Source organism: Phyllobates terribilis, unplaced genomic scaffold (assembly GCF_046119375.1).
Source record: "Phyllobates terribilis strain yellow unplaced genomic scaffold, ASM4611937v1 Scaffold_759__1_contigs__length_708465, whole genome shotgun sequence".
NCBI lineage: Eukaryota > Metazoa > Chordata > Amphibia > Anura > Dendrobatidae > Phyllobates > Phyllobates terribilis.
This window is the reverse complement of record NW_027363519.1, coordinates 441,980-460,687: the sequence shown is the minus strand read 5'-3', so window position 1 is coordinate 460,687 and position 18,708 is coordinate 441,980.

The following is an 18,708-nucleotide window of genomic DNA, read 5'->3' as shown; positions in this document are numbered from 1 at the left end:
GTTCACAGTAGCTTAACAAGACGGATTTAATGCCCCTTGGAAGAGTGGTGGATGTTACAGTGGAATAAAAAGACAATATCAATGCACAGTGGAAGAGACATGGAGGTCAAAGTAGGTTAACAAGCCGGTTTTAATGCCTCTTGGAAGCGTGGTAGAGGACGCAGTGGAATAAAAAGGCAATATCAGTGCCCCTTGGAAGAGTGTTGGAGGTCGCAGTGGAATAAAAAGACAATATCAATGTCCCTTGGAAGAGACTTGGAGGTAACAGTAGCTTAATAAGATGGTTTTAATGCTCCTTGGAAAAGTGGTGGAGGTCGCAGTGCAATAACAATACAATATCAATGCCCCTTGGAAGAGTGATGGAGGTCGCAGTGGAATAAAAAAACAATATCAATGCCCCCTGGAAGAGACATGGAGGTCATAGTAGCTTTACAGAATGGTTTTAATGAACCTTGGAAGAGTGATGGAGTTCAGAGTGGTTTAATAAGATGATTTTAATGCCCCTTGGAAGAGACGTCGAGGTCACAGTAGCTTAACAAGACGGTTTTAATGCCCCTTGGTTGAGTGGTGGAGGTCGCAGTGCAATAAAAAGACAATATTAATGCTCCTTGGAAGAGTGATAGAGGTCGCAGTGGAATAAAAGGACAGTATCAATGCCCCTTGGAAGAAACATGGAGTTCACAGAAGCTTAACAAGAGGGATTTAATGCCCCTTGGAAGAGGTGTGGAGTTCAGAATAGTCTAACAAGTCTGTTTTGATGGCCCTTGAATGAGATGTGAAGGTCACTGTAGCTTAACAAGACTGCTTCAATGCCCCTTGGAAGAGGTGTGGAGTGAAAAGTGGTTTAACAAGACGGTTTTAATGCCCCCTGGATGAGAAGTGGAGGTCACAGTAGCTTAACAAGACGGTTTTAATGAACCTTGAAAAAGTGGTGGAGGTTACAGTGGAATAAAAAGACAATATCAATGCCCCATGGTAGAGACTTGGAATTCACATTAGCTTAACAAGACGTTTTTAATGCCCCTTGGAAGAGTGGTGGAGGTCGCAGAGGAATAAAAAGACAATATCAATGCCCCTTGGAAGAATAGTGGAGTTCGCAGTGGAATAAAAAGACAATATCAATGACCCGTGGAAGAGACGTGGTGGTCACAGTAGCTTAACAAGACTCTTTTATTTCCCCTTGGAAGAGTGGTGGAGGTCGCAGTGGCATAATAAGACATTATTAGACAAGATTGGTGGAGGTTACAGTGGAATAAAAAGACAATATCAGTGCCCCATGGAAGAGACGTGGAGGTCACAGTAGCTAAACAAGACGGTTTTAATGCCCCTTGGAAGAGTGGTGGAGGTCGCAGTGGAATAAAAAGACAATATCAATGCCCCTTGGAAGACTGGTGGAGGTCGCAGTGGAAAAAAAAGGCAACATCAATGTCCCGTGGAAGAGACGTGTTGGTCACAGTAGCTCAACAAGACAGTTTTAACCCCCTTTGGAAGAGTGGTGGAGGTTACAGTGGAATAAAAAGACAATATCAATACCCTTTGCAAGTGATGTGGGGATCACAGTAGCTTAACAAGATGGTTTTAGTGCCCCTTGGAAGAGTGGTGGAGGTCGCAGTGGAATAAAAAGACAAAATAATGCCCCTTGGAAGAGTGATGAAGGTCGCAGTGGAAGAAAAGGACCGTATCAATGCCCCGTGGGAGAGAAGTGGAGGTCACAGTAGCTTAACAAGACTGTTTTAATGCCCATTGAAAGAGTGGTGGAGGTCGGAGTGGAATAAAAAGACAATATCAATGAACATTGGAAGAGTGGTGGAGGTCGCAGTGGAATAAAGAGATGATATAATTTCCCCGTTGAAGATACGTGGAGGTCAAAGTAGCTTAACAAGTCGGTTTTAATGCCCCTTGGAAGAGTGTTGGAGGTAGCTGTGGAATAAAAAGACAATACCAATGTCCCGTGGAAGAGTGGTGGAGGTCGCAGTGGAATATAAAGACAATATCAATGCCCCATGGAAGAGTGGTGGAGGACGCAGTGGAATAAAAAGACAATATCAATGCCCCGGGGAGAAGACGTGAAGGTCACAGTAGCTTTACAAGACGGTTTTAATGACCCTTGGAAGAGTGGTGGAGGTTGCTGTGATATAAAAAAGACAATATCAATGCCCCGTGGAAGAGACGTGGAGGTCACAGTAGCTTAACAAGACACTTCTAATGCCCCATGGATGAGTGGTGGAGGTCGCAGTGGAATAAAAAGACATTATCAATGCCCCTTGGGAGAGACGTCGAGGTCACAGTAGCTTAACAAGATGGTTTTAATGCCCCTTGGTTGAGTGGTGGAGGTTACAAGGGAATAAAAAGACAATATCAATGCCCCGTGATAGAGACGTGGAGGTCACAGTAGCTTAATAAGATGGTTTTAATGCCCCTTGGAAGAGTGGTGGAGGTCGCAGTGCAATAAAAAGACAATATTAATGCCCCTTGGAAGAAACGTGGAGTTCACAGAAGCTTAACAAGAGGGATTTAATGCCCCTTGGAAGAGGTGTGGAGTTCAGAGTAGTCTAACAAGTCTGTTTTGATGGCCCTTGGATGATATGTGAAGGTCACAGTAGCTTAACAAGACTGCTTCAATGCCCCTTGGAAGAGGTGTGGAGTGCAAAGTGGTTTAACAAGACGGTCTTAATGCCCCCTGGATGAGAAGTGGAGGTCACAGTAGCTTAACAAGACAGTTTTAATGAACCTTGAAAAAGTGGTGGAGGTTACAGTGGAATAAAAAGACAATATCAATGCCCCGTGGTAGAGACTTGGAATTCACATTAGCTAAACAAGACGTTTTTAATGCCCCTTGGAAGAGTGGTGGAGGTCGCAGAGGAATAAAATGACAATATCAATGCCCCTTTGAAGAATAGTGAAGTTCGCAGTGGAATAAAAAGACAATATCAATGACCCGTGGAAGAGACGTGGTGGTCACAATAGCTTAACAAGACTCTTATTTCCCCTTGTAAGAGTGGTTGAGGTCGCAGTGGCATAATAAGACATTATCAATGCCCCGTGGAAGATATGTGGAGGTCTCAGGAGCTTAACAAGACGGTTTTAATGCCCCTTGGAAGAGCTGTGGAATGAAGAGTGGTTTAATAAAACGGTTTTATTGCCCCTTGGAAGAGACGTGGGGGTCACAGTAGCTTAACAAGACTGTTTTAATGCCCTTTGGAAGAGCTGTGGAGTACAGAGTGGTTTAACAAGACGGTTCAAATGCACGTGGAAGAGACGTGGAAGTCAAATTAGCTTAACAAGACAGTTTTAATGCCCCTTGGAAGAGTGGTGGAGGTCGCAGTGGAATAAAAAGACAATATCAATGCCACTTGGAAGACTGGTGGAGGTCGCAGTGGAATAAAAAGACAATAAAAATGCCCCGTGGAAAAGGAATGGAGGTCATAGTAGCTGCACAAGACGGTTTTAATGCCCCTTGGAAAAGCTGTGGAGTTCAGAGTGGTTTAACAAGACGGGATTAATGCCCCTTGGAAGAAGCGTGAAGGTCACATTGGCTTAACAAAACGGCTTTAATGACCCTTGGAAGATTGGTGGAGGTTACAGTGGAATAAAAAGACAATATCAGTGCCCCGTGGAAGAGACGTGGAGGTCACAGTAGCTAAACAAGACGGTTTTAATGCCCCTTGGAAGAGTGGTGGAGGTCGCAGTGGAATAAAAAGACAATATCAATGCCCCTTGGAAGACTGGTGGAGGTCGCAGTGGAATAAAAAGGCAACATCAATGTCCCGTGGAAGAGACGTGGTGGTCACAGTAGCTCAAAAAGACAGTTTTAATCCCCTTTAGAAGAGTGGTGGAGGTTACAGTGGAATAAAAAGACAATATCAATGCCCTGTGGAAGTGACGTGGGGATCACAGTAGCTTAACAAGATGGTTTTAGTGCCCCTTGGAAGAGTGGTGGAGGTCGCAGTGGAAAAAATAGACAATATCAATGCTCCGTGGAATATACGTGGAGGTCACAGTAGCTTAACAAGATGGTTTTAATGCCCCTTGGAAGAGCTGTGGAATGAAGAGTGGTTTAATAAAACGGTTTTATTGCCCCTTGGAAGAGACGTATGGGTCACAGTAGCTTAACAAGACTGTTTTAATGCCCTTTGGAAGAGCTGTGGAGTACAGAGTGGTTTAACAAGACGGTTCAAATGCACGTGGAAAAGACGTGGAGGTCAAATTAGATTAACAAGACAGTTTTAATGCCCCTTGGAAGAGTGGTGGAGGTCGCAGTGGAATAAAAAGACAATATCAATGCCACTTGGAAGACTGGTGGAGGTCGCAGTGGAATAAAAAGACAATAAAAATGCCCCGTGGAAAAGGAATGGAGGTCATAGTAGCTGCACAAGACGGTTTTAATGCCCCTTGGAAAAGCTGTGGAGTTCAGAGTGGTTTAACAAGACGGGATTAATGCCCCTTGGAAGAGGCGTGAAGGTCACATTGGCTTAACAAAACGGCTTTAATGACCCTTGGAAGATTGGTGGAGGTTACAGTGGAATAAAAAGACAATATCAGTGCCCCGTGGAAGAGACGTGGAGGTCACAGTAGCTAAACAAGACGGTTTTAATGCCCCTTGGAAGAGTGGTGGAGGTCGCAGTGGAATAAAAAGACAATATCAATGCCCCTTGGAAGACTGGTGGAGGTCGCAGTGGAATAAAAAGGCAACATCAATGTCCCGTGGAAGAGACGTGGTGGTCACAGTAGCTCAAAAAGACAGTTTTAATCCCCTTTAGAAGAGTGGTGGAGGTTACAGTGGAATAAAAAGACAATATCAATGCCCTGTGAAAGTGACGTGGGGATCACAGTAGCTTAACAAGATGGTTTTAGTGCCCCTTGGAAGAGTGGTGGAGGTCGCAGTGGAAAAAATAGACAATATCAATGCTCCGTGGAATATACGTGGAGGTCACAGTAGCTTAACAAGATGGTTTTAATGCCCCTTGGAAGAGTGCTGGAGGTCGCAGTGGAATAAAAAAACAATATCAATGCCCCGTGGTAGAGTGGTGGAGGTCGCAGTTGCTTAACAAGACGGTTTTAATGCCCCTTGAAAGAGAGGTGGAGGTCACAGTAGGTTAACAAGACGGTTTTAATGCCCCTTGGAAGAGCTGTGGAGTTCAGAGTGGTTTAACAAGATGGTTTTAATGCCTCGTGGAAGAGATGTGGAGGTCACAGTAGCTTATGAAGCTGGTTTTCATGCCCCTTAGAAGAGTGGTGTAGGTTACAGTGGAATAAAAAGAAAATATCAATGCCCCGTGGAAGAGACGTGGAGGTCACAGTAGCTAAACAAGACTGTTTTAATGCCCCTTGGAAGAGTGGTGGAGGTCGCAGTGGAATAAAAAGACAATATCAATGCCCCTTGGAAGACTGGTGGAGGTCGCAGTGGAAAAAAAAGGCTACATCAATGTCCCGTGGAAGAGACGTGTTGGTCACAGTAGCTCTACAAGACAGTTTTAATCCCCTTTGGAAGAGTGGTGGAGGTTACAGTGGAATAAAAAGACAATATCAATATCCTTTGCAAGTGATGTGGGGATCACAGTAGCTTAACAAGACGGTTTTAGTGCCCCTTGGAAGAGTGGTGGAGGTCGCAGTGGAATAAAAAGACAATATTAATGCCCCTTGGAAGAGTGATGAAGGTTGCAGTGGAAGAAAAGGACCGTATCAATGCCCCGTGGGAGAGAAGTGGAGGTCACAGTAGCTTAACAAGACGGTTTTAATGCCCATTGAAAGAGTGGTAAAGGTCGGAGTGGAATAAAAAGACAATATCAATGAACATTGGAAGAGTGGTGGAGGTCGCAGTGGAATAAAGAGATGATATAATTTCCCCGTTGAAGATACGTGGAGGTCAAAGTAGCTTAACAAGTCGGTTTTAATGCCCCTTGGAAGAGTGTTGGAGGTAGCTGTGGAATAAAAAGACAATACCAATGCCCCGTGGAAGAGTGGTGGAGGTCGCAGTGGAATATAAAGACAATATCAATGCCCCATGGAAGAGTGGTGGAGGACGCAGTGGAATAAAAAGACAATATCAATGCCCCGGGGAGAAGACGTGAAGGTCACAGTAGCTTTACAAGACGGTTTTAATGACCCTTGGAAGAGTGGTGGAGGTTGCTGTGATATAAAAAACACAATATCAATGCCCCGTGGAAGAGACCTGGAGGTCACAGTAGCTTAACAAGACACTTCTAATGCCCTATGGATGAGTGGTGGAGGTCGCAGTGGAATAAAATGACATTATCAATGCCCCTTGGGAGAGACGTCGAGGTCACAGTAGCTTAACAAGACGGTTTTAATGCCCCTTGGTTGAGTGGTGGAGGTTACAAGGGAATAAAAAGACAATATCAATGCCCCGTGATAGAGACGTGGAGGTCACAGTAGCTTAATAAGATGGTTTTAATACCCCTTGGAAGAGTGGTGGAGGTCGCAGTGCAATAAAAAGACAATATTAATGCCCCTTGGAAGAAACGTGGAGTTCACAGAAGCTTAACAAGAGGGATTTAATGCCCCTTGGAAGAGATGTGAAGTTCAGAGTAGTCTAACAAGTCTGTTTTGATGGCCCTTGGATGATATGTGAAGGTCACAGTAGCTTAACAAGACTGCTTCAATGCCCCTTGGAAGAGGTGTGGAGTGCAAAGTGGTTTAACAAGACGGTCTTAATGCCCCCTGGATGAGAAGTGGAGGTCACAGTAGCTTAACAAGACAGTTTTAATGAACCTTGAAAAAGTGGTGGAGGTCGCAGAGGAATAAAATGACAATATCAATGCCCCTTGGAAGAATAGTGGAGTTTGCAGTGGAATAAAAAGACAATATCAATGACCCGTGGAAGAGACGTGGTGGTCACAATAGCTTAACAAGACTCTTATTTCCCCTTGGAAGAGTGATTGAGGTCGCAGTGGCATAATAAGACATTATCAATGCCCCGTGGAAGAGATGTGGAGGTTTCAGGAGCTTAACAAGATAATTTTAATGCCCCTTGGAAGAGCTGTGGAATGAAGAGTGGTTTAATAAAACGGTTTTATTGCCCCTTGGAAGAGACGTGGGGGTCACAGTAGCTTAACAAGACTGTTTTAATGCCCTTTGGAAGAGCTGTGGAGTACAGAGTGGTTTAACAAGACGGTTCAAATGCACGTGGAAGAGACATGGAGGTCAAATTAGCTTAACAAGACAGTTTTAATGCCCCTTGGAAGAGTGGTGGAGGTCGCAGTGGAATAAAAAGACAATATCAATGCCACTTGGAAGACTGGTGGAGGTCGCAGTGGAATAAAAAGACAATAAAAATGCCCCGTGGAAAAGGAATGGAGGTCATAGTAGCTGCACAAGACGGTTTTAATGCCCCTTGGAAAAGCTGAGGAGTTCAGAGTGGTTTAACAAGACGGGATTAATGCCCCTTGGAAGAGGCGTGAAGGTCACATTGGCTTAACAAAACGGCTTTAATGACCCTTGGAAGATTGGTGGAGATTACAGTGGAGTAAAAAGACAATATCAGTGCCCCGTGGAAGAGACGTGGAGGTCACAGTAGCTAAACAAGACGGTTTTAATGCCCCTTGGAAGAGTGGTGGAGGTCGCAGTGGAATAAAAAGACAATATCAATGCCCCTTGGAAGACTGGTGGAGGTCGCAGTGGAATAAAAAGGCAACATCAATGTCCCGTGGAAGAGACGTGGTGGTCACAGTAGCTCAAAAAGACAGTTTTAATCCCCTTTGGAAGAGTGGTGGAGGTTACAGTGGAATAAAAAGACAATATCAATGCCCTGTGGAAGTGACGTGGGGATCACAGTAGCTTAACAAGACGGTTTTAGTGCCCCTTGGAAGAGTGGTGGAGGTCGCAGTGGAAAAAATAGACAATATCAATGCTCCGTGGAATATACGTGGAGGTCACAGTAGCTTAACATGATGGTTTTAATGCCCCTTGGAAGAGTGCTGGAGGTCGCAGTGGAATAAAAAAACAATATCAATGCCCCGTGGTAGAGTGGTGGAGGTCGCAGTTGCTTAACAAGACGGTTTTAATGCCCCTTGAAAGAGAGGTGGAGGTCACAGTAGGTTAACAAGACAGTTTTAATGCCCCTTGGAAGAGCTGTGGAGTTCAGAGTGGTTTAACAAGATGGTTTTAATGCCTCGTGGAAGAGATGTGGAGGTCACAGTAGCTTATGAAGCCGCTTTTCATGCCCCTTAGAAGAGTGGTGTAGGTTACAGTGGAATAAAAAGAAAATATCAATGCCCCTTGGAAGAGTGGTGGAGGTCGCAGTTGCTTAACAAGACGGTTTTCATGCCCCTTAGAAGAGTGGTGGAGGTTGCAGTGGAATAAATAGACTACATCAATGTCCCTTGGAAGAGTGGTGGAGGTCGCAGTGGAATAAAAAGACAATATCAATGCCCCGTGGAAGAGACGTGGAGGTCACAGCAGCTTTACTAGACGGTTTTAATGCCCCTTGGGAGAGTGGTGGAGATCACAATGAAATAAAAAGACGATACCAATTCCCCGTGGAATAGACGTGGAGGTCACAGTTGCTTAAGAAGACGGTTTTAATGCCCCTTGGAAAAGCTGTGGAGTTCAGAGTGGTTTAACAAGACGGGATTAATGCCCCTTGGAAGAGGCGTTAAGGTCACAGTGGCTTAAAAAAACGGTTTTAATGCCCCTTGGAAGATTGGTGGAGGTTACAGTGGAATAAAAATACAATATCAATGCCCCATGGAAGAGGCTTGGAGATTACAGTAGCTTAACAAGACGGTTTTAATGCCCCTTCGAAGAGTGGTGGAGGTCGCAGTGGAATAAAAAGACAATATCAATGCCCCTTGATAGACTGGTGGAGGTCGCAGTGGAATAAAAAGGCAATTTCAATGCCCGGTGGAATAGACGTGGGGGTCACAGTAGCTTAACAAAACGGTTTTAGTGACCCTTGGGAGAGTGGTGGAGGTCGCTTTGGAAAAAACAGACAATATCAATAGCAGGTGGAAGAGACGTGGAGGTCACAGTAGCTTAACAAGTTTGTTTTATTGCCCCTTGGAAGAGTGGTGGAGGTCGCAGTGGAATAAAACATTATCAATCCCCCATGGAAAATACGTGGAGGTCACAGTAGCTTAACAAGACGGTTTTAATGCCCCTTGGAAGAGAGGAGTTCGCAGTGGAATAAAAAGACAATATCAATGACCAGTGGAAGAGACGTGGAGGTCACAGTAGCTTAACAAGATGGTTTTAATGCCCCTTGGAAGAGCTATGGAGTTCAGAGTAGTTTATCAAGATGGTTTTAATGCCCCTTGGAAGAGAAGTGTAGGTCACAGTAGCTTAACAAGACGTTTTTAATGCCCCTTGGAAGAATGGTGAAGGTTACAGTGGAATAAGAAGAAAATATCAATGCCCCATGGAAGAGACGTGGAGTTCACAGTAGCTTAAAAAGACGGTTTTAATGCCCTTTGGAAGAGTGGTGAAGGTCGCAGTGGAATAAAAAGACAATATCAATGCCCCTTGAAAGAGAAGTGGAGGTCACAGTAGCTTAACTAGACTGTTTTAATGCCCCTTGATAGAGCTGTGGAGTGCAGAGTGGTTTAACAAGACGGTTTTAATTCCCCTTGGATGAGACATGGAGTTCACTGCAGCTTAACAAGACGTTTTTAATGGCCCTTGGAAGAGTGGTGGAGGTTGCAGTGGAATAAAAATACAATATCAATGCCCCTTGGAAGAGAGGTGGAGGTCACTGTAGCTTTACAAGACAGTTTTAATGCTCCTTGGAAGAACTTTGGAGTTCATAGTGGTTTAACAAGACGGTTTTAATGCTCCTTGGAAGAGACGTGGAGGTCATAGTAGCTCAACTAGACAGTTTACTGCCCCTTGGAATAGTGGTGCAGGTCACAGTGGATTAAAAAGACAGTATTAATGCCCTTGGAAGAGTGGTGGAGGTCACAGTAGAATAAAAAGACAATATCAATGCCCCGTGAAAGAGACTTGGAGGTAACAGTAGCTTAAAAAGACGGTTTTAATGCCCCTTGGAAGAGCTGTGGAGTTCAGAGTGGTTTAACAAGACGGTTTTAATGTCCTTTCGATGAGATATAGAGGACAAAGTAGCTTAACAAGACGGTTTTAATGCCCCTTGGAAGAGCTTTGCAGTTCACAGTGGTTTAACATTACGGTTTAATTGTCACTTGGAAAAGACGTGAAGGTCACAGTAGCTTGACAAGATGGTTATAATGCCCCTTAGAAGAGTGGTGGAGGTCACAGTGGAATAAAAAGACAATATCAATGCCCCGTGGAAGGGATGTGGAAGTCACAGTAGCTTAACAAGACGTTTTTAATGCCCCTTGGAAGAGTGGTGGAGGTCGCAGTAGAATAAAAAGACAATATCAATGCTCCGTGGAAGAGACTTGGAGGTAACAGCAGCTTAACAAGATGGTTTTAATGCCTATTGGAAGAGCTGTGGAGTTCAGAGTGGTTTAACAAGACGGTTTTAATGCCCCTTGGAAGAGACGTGGAGGTCATAGTAGCTCAACTAGACAGTTTACTGCCCCTTGGAAGAGTGGTGCAGGTCACAGTGGATTAAAAAGACAGTATCAATGCCCTTGGAAGAGTAGTGGAGGTCGCAGTAGAATAAAAAGACAATATCAATGCCCCGTGAAAGAGACTTGGAGGTAACAGTAGCATAAAAAGACGGCTTTAATGCCCCTTGGAAGAGCTGTGGAGTTCAGAGTGTTTTAACAAGATGGCTTTAATGCTCCTTGGAAGAAACGTGGAGGTCACAGCAGCTTAACAAGACGGTTTTAATGCCCCGTGGAAGAGTGGTGTAGGTTACAGTGGAATAAAAAGACAATATCAATGCCCCGTTGAAGAGACGTGGAGGTCACAGTAGCTTAACAAGACGGTTTTAGTGCCCCTTGGAAGAGTGCTGGAGGTTACAGCGGTATAAAAAGACAATATCAATGTCCCGAGGAAGAAACGTGGAGGTCACAGTAGCTTAAGAAGATGGTTTTAATGCCCCTTGGAAGATTGGTGGAGGTCGCAGTGGAATAAAAAGACAATGTCAATGTCCCTTGCAAGTGTGGTGGAGGTCGCTGTGGAATAAAAAGACAATATCAATGCTCCGTGGAACAGAAATGGAAATCACAGTATCTTAACAAGACGGTTTTAATGCCCCTTGGAAGAGTGCTGGAGGTCGCAGTGGAATAAAAAGACAATATCAATGCCCCTTGGAAGAGTGGTGGAGATGACAGTGGAATAAAAAGACTATATCAATGCGCCTTGGAAGAATGATGGAGGTCGCAGTGGAATAAAACGACAATATGAATGCCCCTTCGAAGACACTTGGAGGTCAAAGTAGCTTAACAAGACATTTTTATTGCCCCTGGAAGAGAGGTGGAGGTCGCTGTGGAATAAAAAGACAATATCAATGCCCTGTGGAAGAGACCTGGATGCCACAGTAGCTTAACAAGATGGTTTAATGTCCCTTGGAAGAGTGGTGGAAGTCACAGTGGAATAAAAAAGCCATATCAATGCGCCGTGGAAGACAATTGGTCACAGTAGCTTAGCAAGACAGTTTTAATGCCCCTTGGAAGTGACGTGGAGGTCACAGTAGCTTAACAATATGGTTTTAATGCCACTTGGAAGACTGGTGGAGGTCGCAGTGGAATAAAAAGACAATATCAATGCCCATTGGAAGAGCTGTGGAGTTCAGAGTGGTTTAACAAGATGGTTTTAATGACCCTTGGAAGAGATGTGGAGGTCACGGTAGCTTAATAAGACGGTTTTAATGCTCCTTCGAAGAGTGGTGGAGGTTAGAGTGGAATAAAAAGACAATATTAATGCCCCGTGGAAGTGACGTGGAGATCACAGTAGCTTAACAAGATGGTTTTAGTGCCCCTTGGAAGAGTGGTTCAGGTCACAGTGGAATAAAAAGACAATATCAATGCCCCTTGGAAGAGTGGTGGAGGTCGCAGTGGAATAAAATTACAATATCAATGCCCCTTGGAAGAGTGGTGTAGGTCACAGTGCAATAAAAAGACAATATCAATGTCCTGTGGATAAGACGTGGAGTTCAGAGTAGCTTAACAAGACAGTTTTTATGCCCCTTGGAATAGTGGTGGAGGTCGCAGTGGAATAAAAAAACAATATCAATGGCCCGTGAAAGAGATGTGGAGGTCACAGTAGCTTAATAAGACGGTCTTAATGCCACTTGGAAGAGTGGTGGAGGTCGCAGTGGAATCAAAAAACAATATCTTTGCCCCTTGGCATAGTGGTGGAGGTCGCAGTGGAATAAAAAGACAATAACAATGCCCCTGGAAGAGACTTGGAGGTCACAGTAGCTTAACAAGATGGTTTTAATGCCCCTTGGAATAGTGGTGGAGGTCGCAGTGGAATAAAAAGACAATATCAATGGCCCATGAAAGAGATGTGGAGGTCACAGTAGCTTAACAAGACGGTCTTAATGACACTTGGAAGAGTGGTGGAGGTCGCAGTGGAATAAAAAAACAATATATATGCCCCTTGGCATAGTGGTGGAGCTCGCAGTGGAATAAAAGGACAATAACAATGCCCCTTGAAGAGACGTGGAGGTCACAGTAGCTTAACAAGACGGTTTTAATGCCCCTTGGTAGAGTGGTGGAGGTCGTAGTGGAATAAAAAGACAATATAAATTTCCCCTGTCGAAGAGACGTGTAGGTCACAGTAGCCTAACAAGATGTTTTATTGCACTTTGGAAGAGTAGTGCAGCTCGCAGTGGAATAAAAAGACAATATTAATGCCCCGTGGAAGAGACTTGGAGATCACAGTAGCTTAACAAGATGGTTTAAATGCCCCTTAGAAAAGCTGTGGAGTTCAGAGTGGTTTAACGAGACGGTTTTCATGACCCTTGGAAGAGACGTGGAGGTCACAGTAGCTTAACAAGACAGTTTTAATGCCCTTTGGAAAAGGGGTGGAGTTTCCCTTGGAATAACAGGACAATATCAATAACCCGTGGAAGAAATGTGAAGGTGGCTTTAAAAGACGGCTTTATTGCCCCGTGGAAGAGTGGTGGAGGTCGCAGTGGAATAAAAGAACAATATCAATGCCCCATGGAAGAGACGAGGAGGCCACAGTAACTTAACAAGATGGTTTAATGCCCCTTGGAAGAGTGGTGGAAGTCACAGTGGAAAAAAAAAACTATATCAATGCCCCGTGGAAGAAGAGACATGGAGGTCACAGTAGCTTAACAAGACGGTTTTAATGCCCCTTAGAAGAAACATGGAGGTCACTGTAGCTTATCCAAACGGTTTTAATGCCCCTTGAAAGAGTGGTGGAGGTTGCAGTGGAATAAAAAGACAATATCAATGCCCTTGGAAGAGAGGTGGAGGTCGCAGTGGAATAAAAAGACAATATCAATGCCCCAAAGAAGAGACGTGCAGGTCCCAGAAGCTTAACAAGACAGTTTTAATGCCCCTTGTAAGAGTAGTGGAGGTTGCAGTGACACAAAAAGATAATACCAATGCCCCGCGAAAGAGACATTGAGGTCACAGTAGCTTAGCAAGATGGATTTAATGCCCCTTGGAAGAGTGGTGGAGGTCGCAGTGGAATAAAAAGACAATATCAGTGACCCGTTTTAAAGACTTAGAGGTCACAGTAGCTTAACAAGACGGTTTAATGCCCCTTGGAAGAGCTGTGGAGTTCAGAGTGGTTTAACAAGACGGTTTTCATGCCTCTAGGAAGAGACGTGGAGGTCACAGTAGCTTTGCAAGATGGTTTTAATGCCCCTTGGAAGAGCTGTGGAATTCAGAGTGGTTTAACAAGACAGTTTTAATGCCCCTTGGAAGAGAAGTGGAGGACACAGTACTTAACAAGATGGTTTTAATGCCCCTTGGAAGAGAGGTGTATGTTACAGTGGAATAAACAGACTATATCAATGCCCCGTGAAAGAGACATGGAGGACACAGGAGCTAAACCAGACTGTTTTGATGCCCCTTGGAAGAGTGGTGGAGGTCGCAGTGGAATAAAAAGACAATATCAATGCCCCTTGGAAGAGTGGTGGAGGTCGCAGTGGAATAAAAAGAAAATATCAATGCCGCTTGGAAGAGACGTGGAGGTCACAGTAGCTTAGCAAGAAGGCTTTAATGCCCCTTGGAATAGTGGTGGAGGTCGCAGTGGAATAATAAGACAATATCAATGCCCAGTAGAAGAGACTAGGAGGTCCCGGTAGGTTAACAAGAAGGTTTCAATACCCTTGGAAGAGCTGTCGAGTTTAGAGTTGTTTAAGAAAATGGTTTTAATGCCCCTTGGAACAGTGGTGGAGGTCGCAGTGGAATAAAAAGACAATATCAATGCCCCATGGAAGAGTGGTTGAGGTCGCAGTGGAAAAAAAAAGACAATATCAATGCCCCTTGGAAGAGTGGTGGAGGTTGCAGTGGGTTAAAAAACAATATCAATACCCCGTGGAAGAGACGTGGAGATCACTGTAGCTTAACAAGAGGGTTTTATTGCCCCTTGTAAGAGCTGTGGAGTTCAGAGTGTTTTAACAAGATGGTTTTAATGACCCTTGGAAGAGACATGGAGGTCAAAGTAGCTTAACAAGATGGTTTTAATGCCCCTTGGAAGAGTGGTGGAGGTTACAGTGGAATAAAAAGACAATATCAATGCCCCATGGAAAAGATGTGGAGATCACAGTAGCTTAACAACATATTTTTAATGCCCCTTGGAAGAGTGGTGGAGGTCGCAGAGGAATAAAAAGACAATATCAATGCCCCATGAAAGAGTGGTGGAGGTCGCAGTGGAATAAAAAGACAATATCAATGCCCCGTGGAAGAGATTTGGAGGTCACAGTAGCTTACCAAGACGTTTTTAATGGCCCTTGTAAGAGTGATGGAGGTCGCAGTGGAAAAAAAAGACAATATCAATGCCCCGTGGTAGAGACGTGGAGGTAACAGTAGTTTAACAAGACGGTTTTATTGCCCCATGGGAGAGCTGTGGAGTTCAGAGTGGTTTAACAAGATGGTTTTAATGCCCCTTGGAAGAGACGTGTAGGTCACATTAGCTTAACAAGACTGTTTTAATGCCCAGTGGAAGAGAGGTGGTGGTTAAAGTGGAATAAAAAGACAATATCAATGCCCTGTGGAAGAGACGTCGAGGTCACAGTAGCTTAATAATATGGTTTTACTGCCCCTTGAATGAATGGTGGAGGTTGCAGTGGAATAAAAAGACAATATCAGTGCCCTTTGGAAGAGTGGTGGAGGTCGCAGTGGAATAAAAAGATAATATCAATGTCCCTTGGAAAAGTGGTGGAGGTCGCAGTGGAATAAAAAGACAATATCAATGTCCCATGGAAGAGACGTGGAGGTCACATTAGCTTATCAAGACAGTTTTAATGCCCCTTGGAAGAGTGATGGAGGTTGCAGTGGAATAAAAAGACAATATCAATGCCCCGTGGAACAGAAATTGAAATTACAGTAGCTTAACAAGAGGGTTTTATTGCTATTTGGAAGAGTGCTGGAGGTCGCAGTGGAATAAAAAGACAATATCAATGCCCCTTGGAAGAGTGGTGAAGGTCGCAGTGGAATAAATAGACAATATCATTGCCCTGTGGAAGACACTTGGAGGTCACATTAGCTTAACAAGACGTTTTTATTGCCCCTGGAAGAGAGGTGAAGGTCGCTGTGGAATAAAAAGACAATATCAATGCCCTGTGGAAGAGACCTGGAGGCCATAGTAGCTTAACAAAACGGTTTAATGTCCCTTGGAAGAGTGGTGGAAGTCGCAGTGGAATAAAAGAACCATATCAATGCCCCGTGGAAGACAATTGGAGGTCACAGTAGCTTAACAAGACAGTTTTAATGCCCCTTGGAAGAGACTTGGAGGTCACAGTAGCTTAACAATATGGTTTTAATGCCACTTGGAAGACTGTTGGAGGTTACAGAGGAATAAAAAGACAATATCAATGACCTGTGGAATAGATGTGGAGGTCACAGTAGCTTAACAATATAGTTTTAATGCCCCTTGGAAGAGTGGTGGAGGTCGCAGTGGAATAAAAAGACTATCAATGCCCCGTGGAAGAGACATGGAGGTCACAGTAGCTTAACAATATAGTTTTAATGCCCCTTGGAAGAATGGTGGAGGTCGCTGTGGAATAAAAAGACAATATCAATGCCATATTGGAAGAGCTGTGGAGTTCAGAGTGGTTTAACAAGATGGTTTTAATGATCCTTAGAAGAGACGTGGAGGTGACGGTAGCTTAGTAAGACGGTTTTAATGCTCCTTCGAAGAGTGGTGGAGGTTACAGTGGAATAAAAAGACAATATTAATGCCCCGTGGAAGTGACGTGGAGGTCACAGTAGCTTAACAAGATGGTTTTAGTGCCCCTTGAAGGAGTGGTTCAGCTTGCAATGGAATAAAAAGACAATATCAATGCCCCTTGGAAGAGTGGTGGAGGTTGCAGTGGAATAAAATTACAATATCAATGCCCCTTGGAAGAGTGGTGGAAGTCGCAGTGCAATAAAAAGACAACATCAATGCCCTGTGGATAAGACGTGGAGGTCACAGTAGGTTAACAAGACAGTTTTTATGCCCCTTGGATTAGTGGTGGAGGTCGCAGTGGAATAAAAAAACAATATCAATGGCCCGTGAAAGAGATGTGGAGGTCACAGCAGCTTAACAAGACGGTCGTAATGCCACTTGGAAGAGTGGTGGAGGTCGCAGTGGAATCAAAAAACAATATCTGTGCCGCTTGGCATAGTGGGGGACGTCGCAGTGGAATAAAAATACAATAACAATGCCCCTGGAAGAGACTTGGAGGTCACAGTAGCTTAACAACACGGTTTTAATACCCCTTGGAATAGTGGTGGAGGTCGCAGTGGAATAAAAAAACAATATCAATGGCCCGTGAAAGAGATGTGGAGGTCACAGTAGCTTAACAAGACGGTCTTATTGCCACTTGGAAGAGTGGTGGAGGTCGCAGTGGAATAAAAAAACAATATATATGCCCCTTGGCATAGTGGTGGAGGTCGCAGTGGAATAAAAGGACAATAACAATGCCCCTTGAAGAGATGTGGAGGTCACAGTAGCTTAACAAGACTGTTTTAATGCCCCGTGGTAGAGTGGTGGAGGTCGTAGTGGAATAAAAATACAATATCAATTTCCCCATCGAAGAGACGTGGAGGTCACAGTAGCCTAACAAGACGTTTTATTGCACTTTGGAAGAGTAGTGCAGGTCGCAGTGGAACAAAAAGACAATATCAATGCCCCGTGGAAGAGACTTGGAGATCACAGTAGCTTAACAGGATGGTTTTAATGCCCCTTGGAAGAGACGTGGAGCTCACAGTAGCTTAACAAGACAGTTTTAATGCCCTTTGAAAGAGTGGTGGAGTTTCCCGTGGAATAACAGGACAATATCAATGACCCGTGGAAGAGACGTGAAGGTCACAGTAGCTTAAAAAGACGGCTTTATTGCCCCTTGGAAGAGTGGTGGAGGTCGAAGTGGAATCAAAGAACAATATCAATGCCCCGTGGAAGAGACGAGGAGGCCACAGTTACTTAACAATATGGTTTAATGCCCCTTGGAAGAGTGGTGGAAGTCGCAGTGGAATAAAAAAACTATATCAATGCCCCGTGGAAGAGACATGGAGGTCACAGTAGCTTAACAAGACGGTTTTAATGCCCCTTAGAAGAAACATGGAGGTCACTGTAGCTTATCCAAATGGTTTTAATGCCCCTTGGAATAGTGGTGGAGTCTACAGAGGATTAAAGAGACAATATCAATGCCCCGTGGAAGAGACGTGGAGGTCACTGTAGCTTTACAAGATGGTTTTAATTCCCCTTGAAAGAGTGGTGGAGGCCGCAGTGGAATAAATAGACAATATCAATGTCCTTGGAAGAGAGGTGGAGGTCGCAGTGAAATAAAAAGACAATATCAATGCCCCGCTGAAGAGACGTGCAGGTCCCAGAAGCTTAAGAAGACAGTTTTAATGCCCCTTGTAAGAATAGTGGAGGTTGCAGTGAAACAAAAAGACAATTTCAATGCCCCGCGAAAGAGACGTGGAGGTCACAGTAGCTTAACAAGATGGATTTAATGCCCCTTTGAAGAGCTGTGGAGTTCAGAGTGGTTTAACAAGACAGTTTTAATGCCTCTTGGAAGAGACGAGGAGGTCACAGTAGCTTTACAAGATGGTTTTAATGCCCCTTGGAAGAGTGGTGTAGGTTACAGTTGAACAAACAGACAATATCAATGCCCCGTGAAAGAGACATGGAGGACACAGTAGCTAAACCAGACGGTTTTGATGCCCCTTGGAAGAGTGGTGGAGGTCGCAGTGGAATAAAAAGACAATATTAATGCCCCTTGTAAGAGTGTTGGAGGTCGCAGTGGAATAAAAAGAAAATATCAATGCCCCTTGGAAGAGACATGGAGGTCACAGTAGCTTAGCAAGAAGGCTTTAATGCCCCTTGGAATAGTGGTGGAGGTCGCAGTGGAATAATAAGACAATATCAATGCCCAGTAGAAAAGACGAGGAGGTCCCAATAGGTTAACAAGACGGTTTCAATGCCCTTGGAAGAGCAGTGGAGTTCAGAGTTGTTTAAGAAGATGGTTTTAATGCACCTTGGAACAGTGTTGGAGGTTAGAGTGGAATAAAAAGACAATATCAATGCCCTGTGGAAGAGACGTGGAGGTCACAGTAGCTAAACAAGATTGTTTTAATGCCCATTGGAAGAGTGGTGGAGGTCGCAGTGGAATAAAAAGACAATATCAATGCC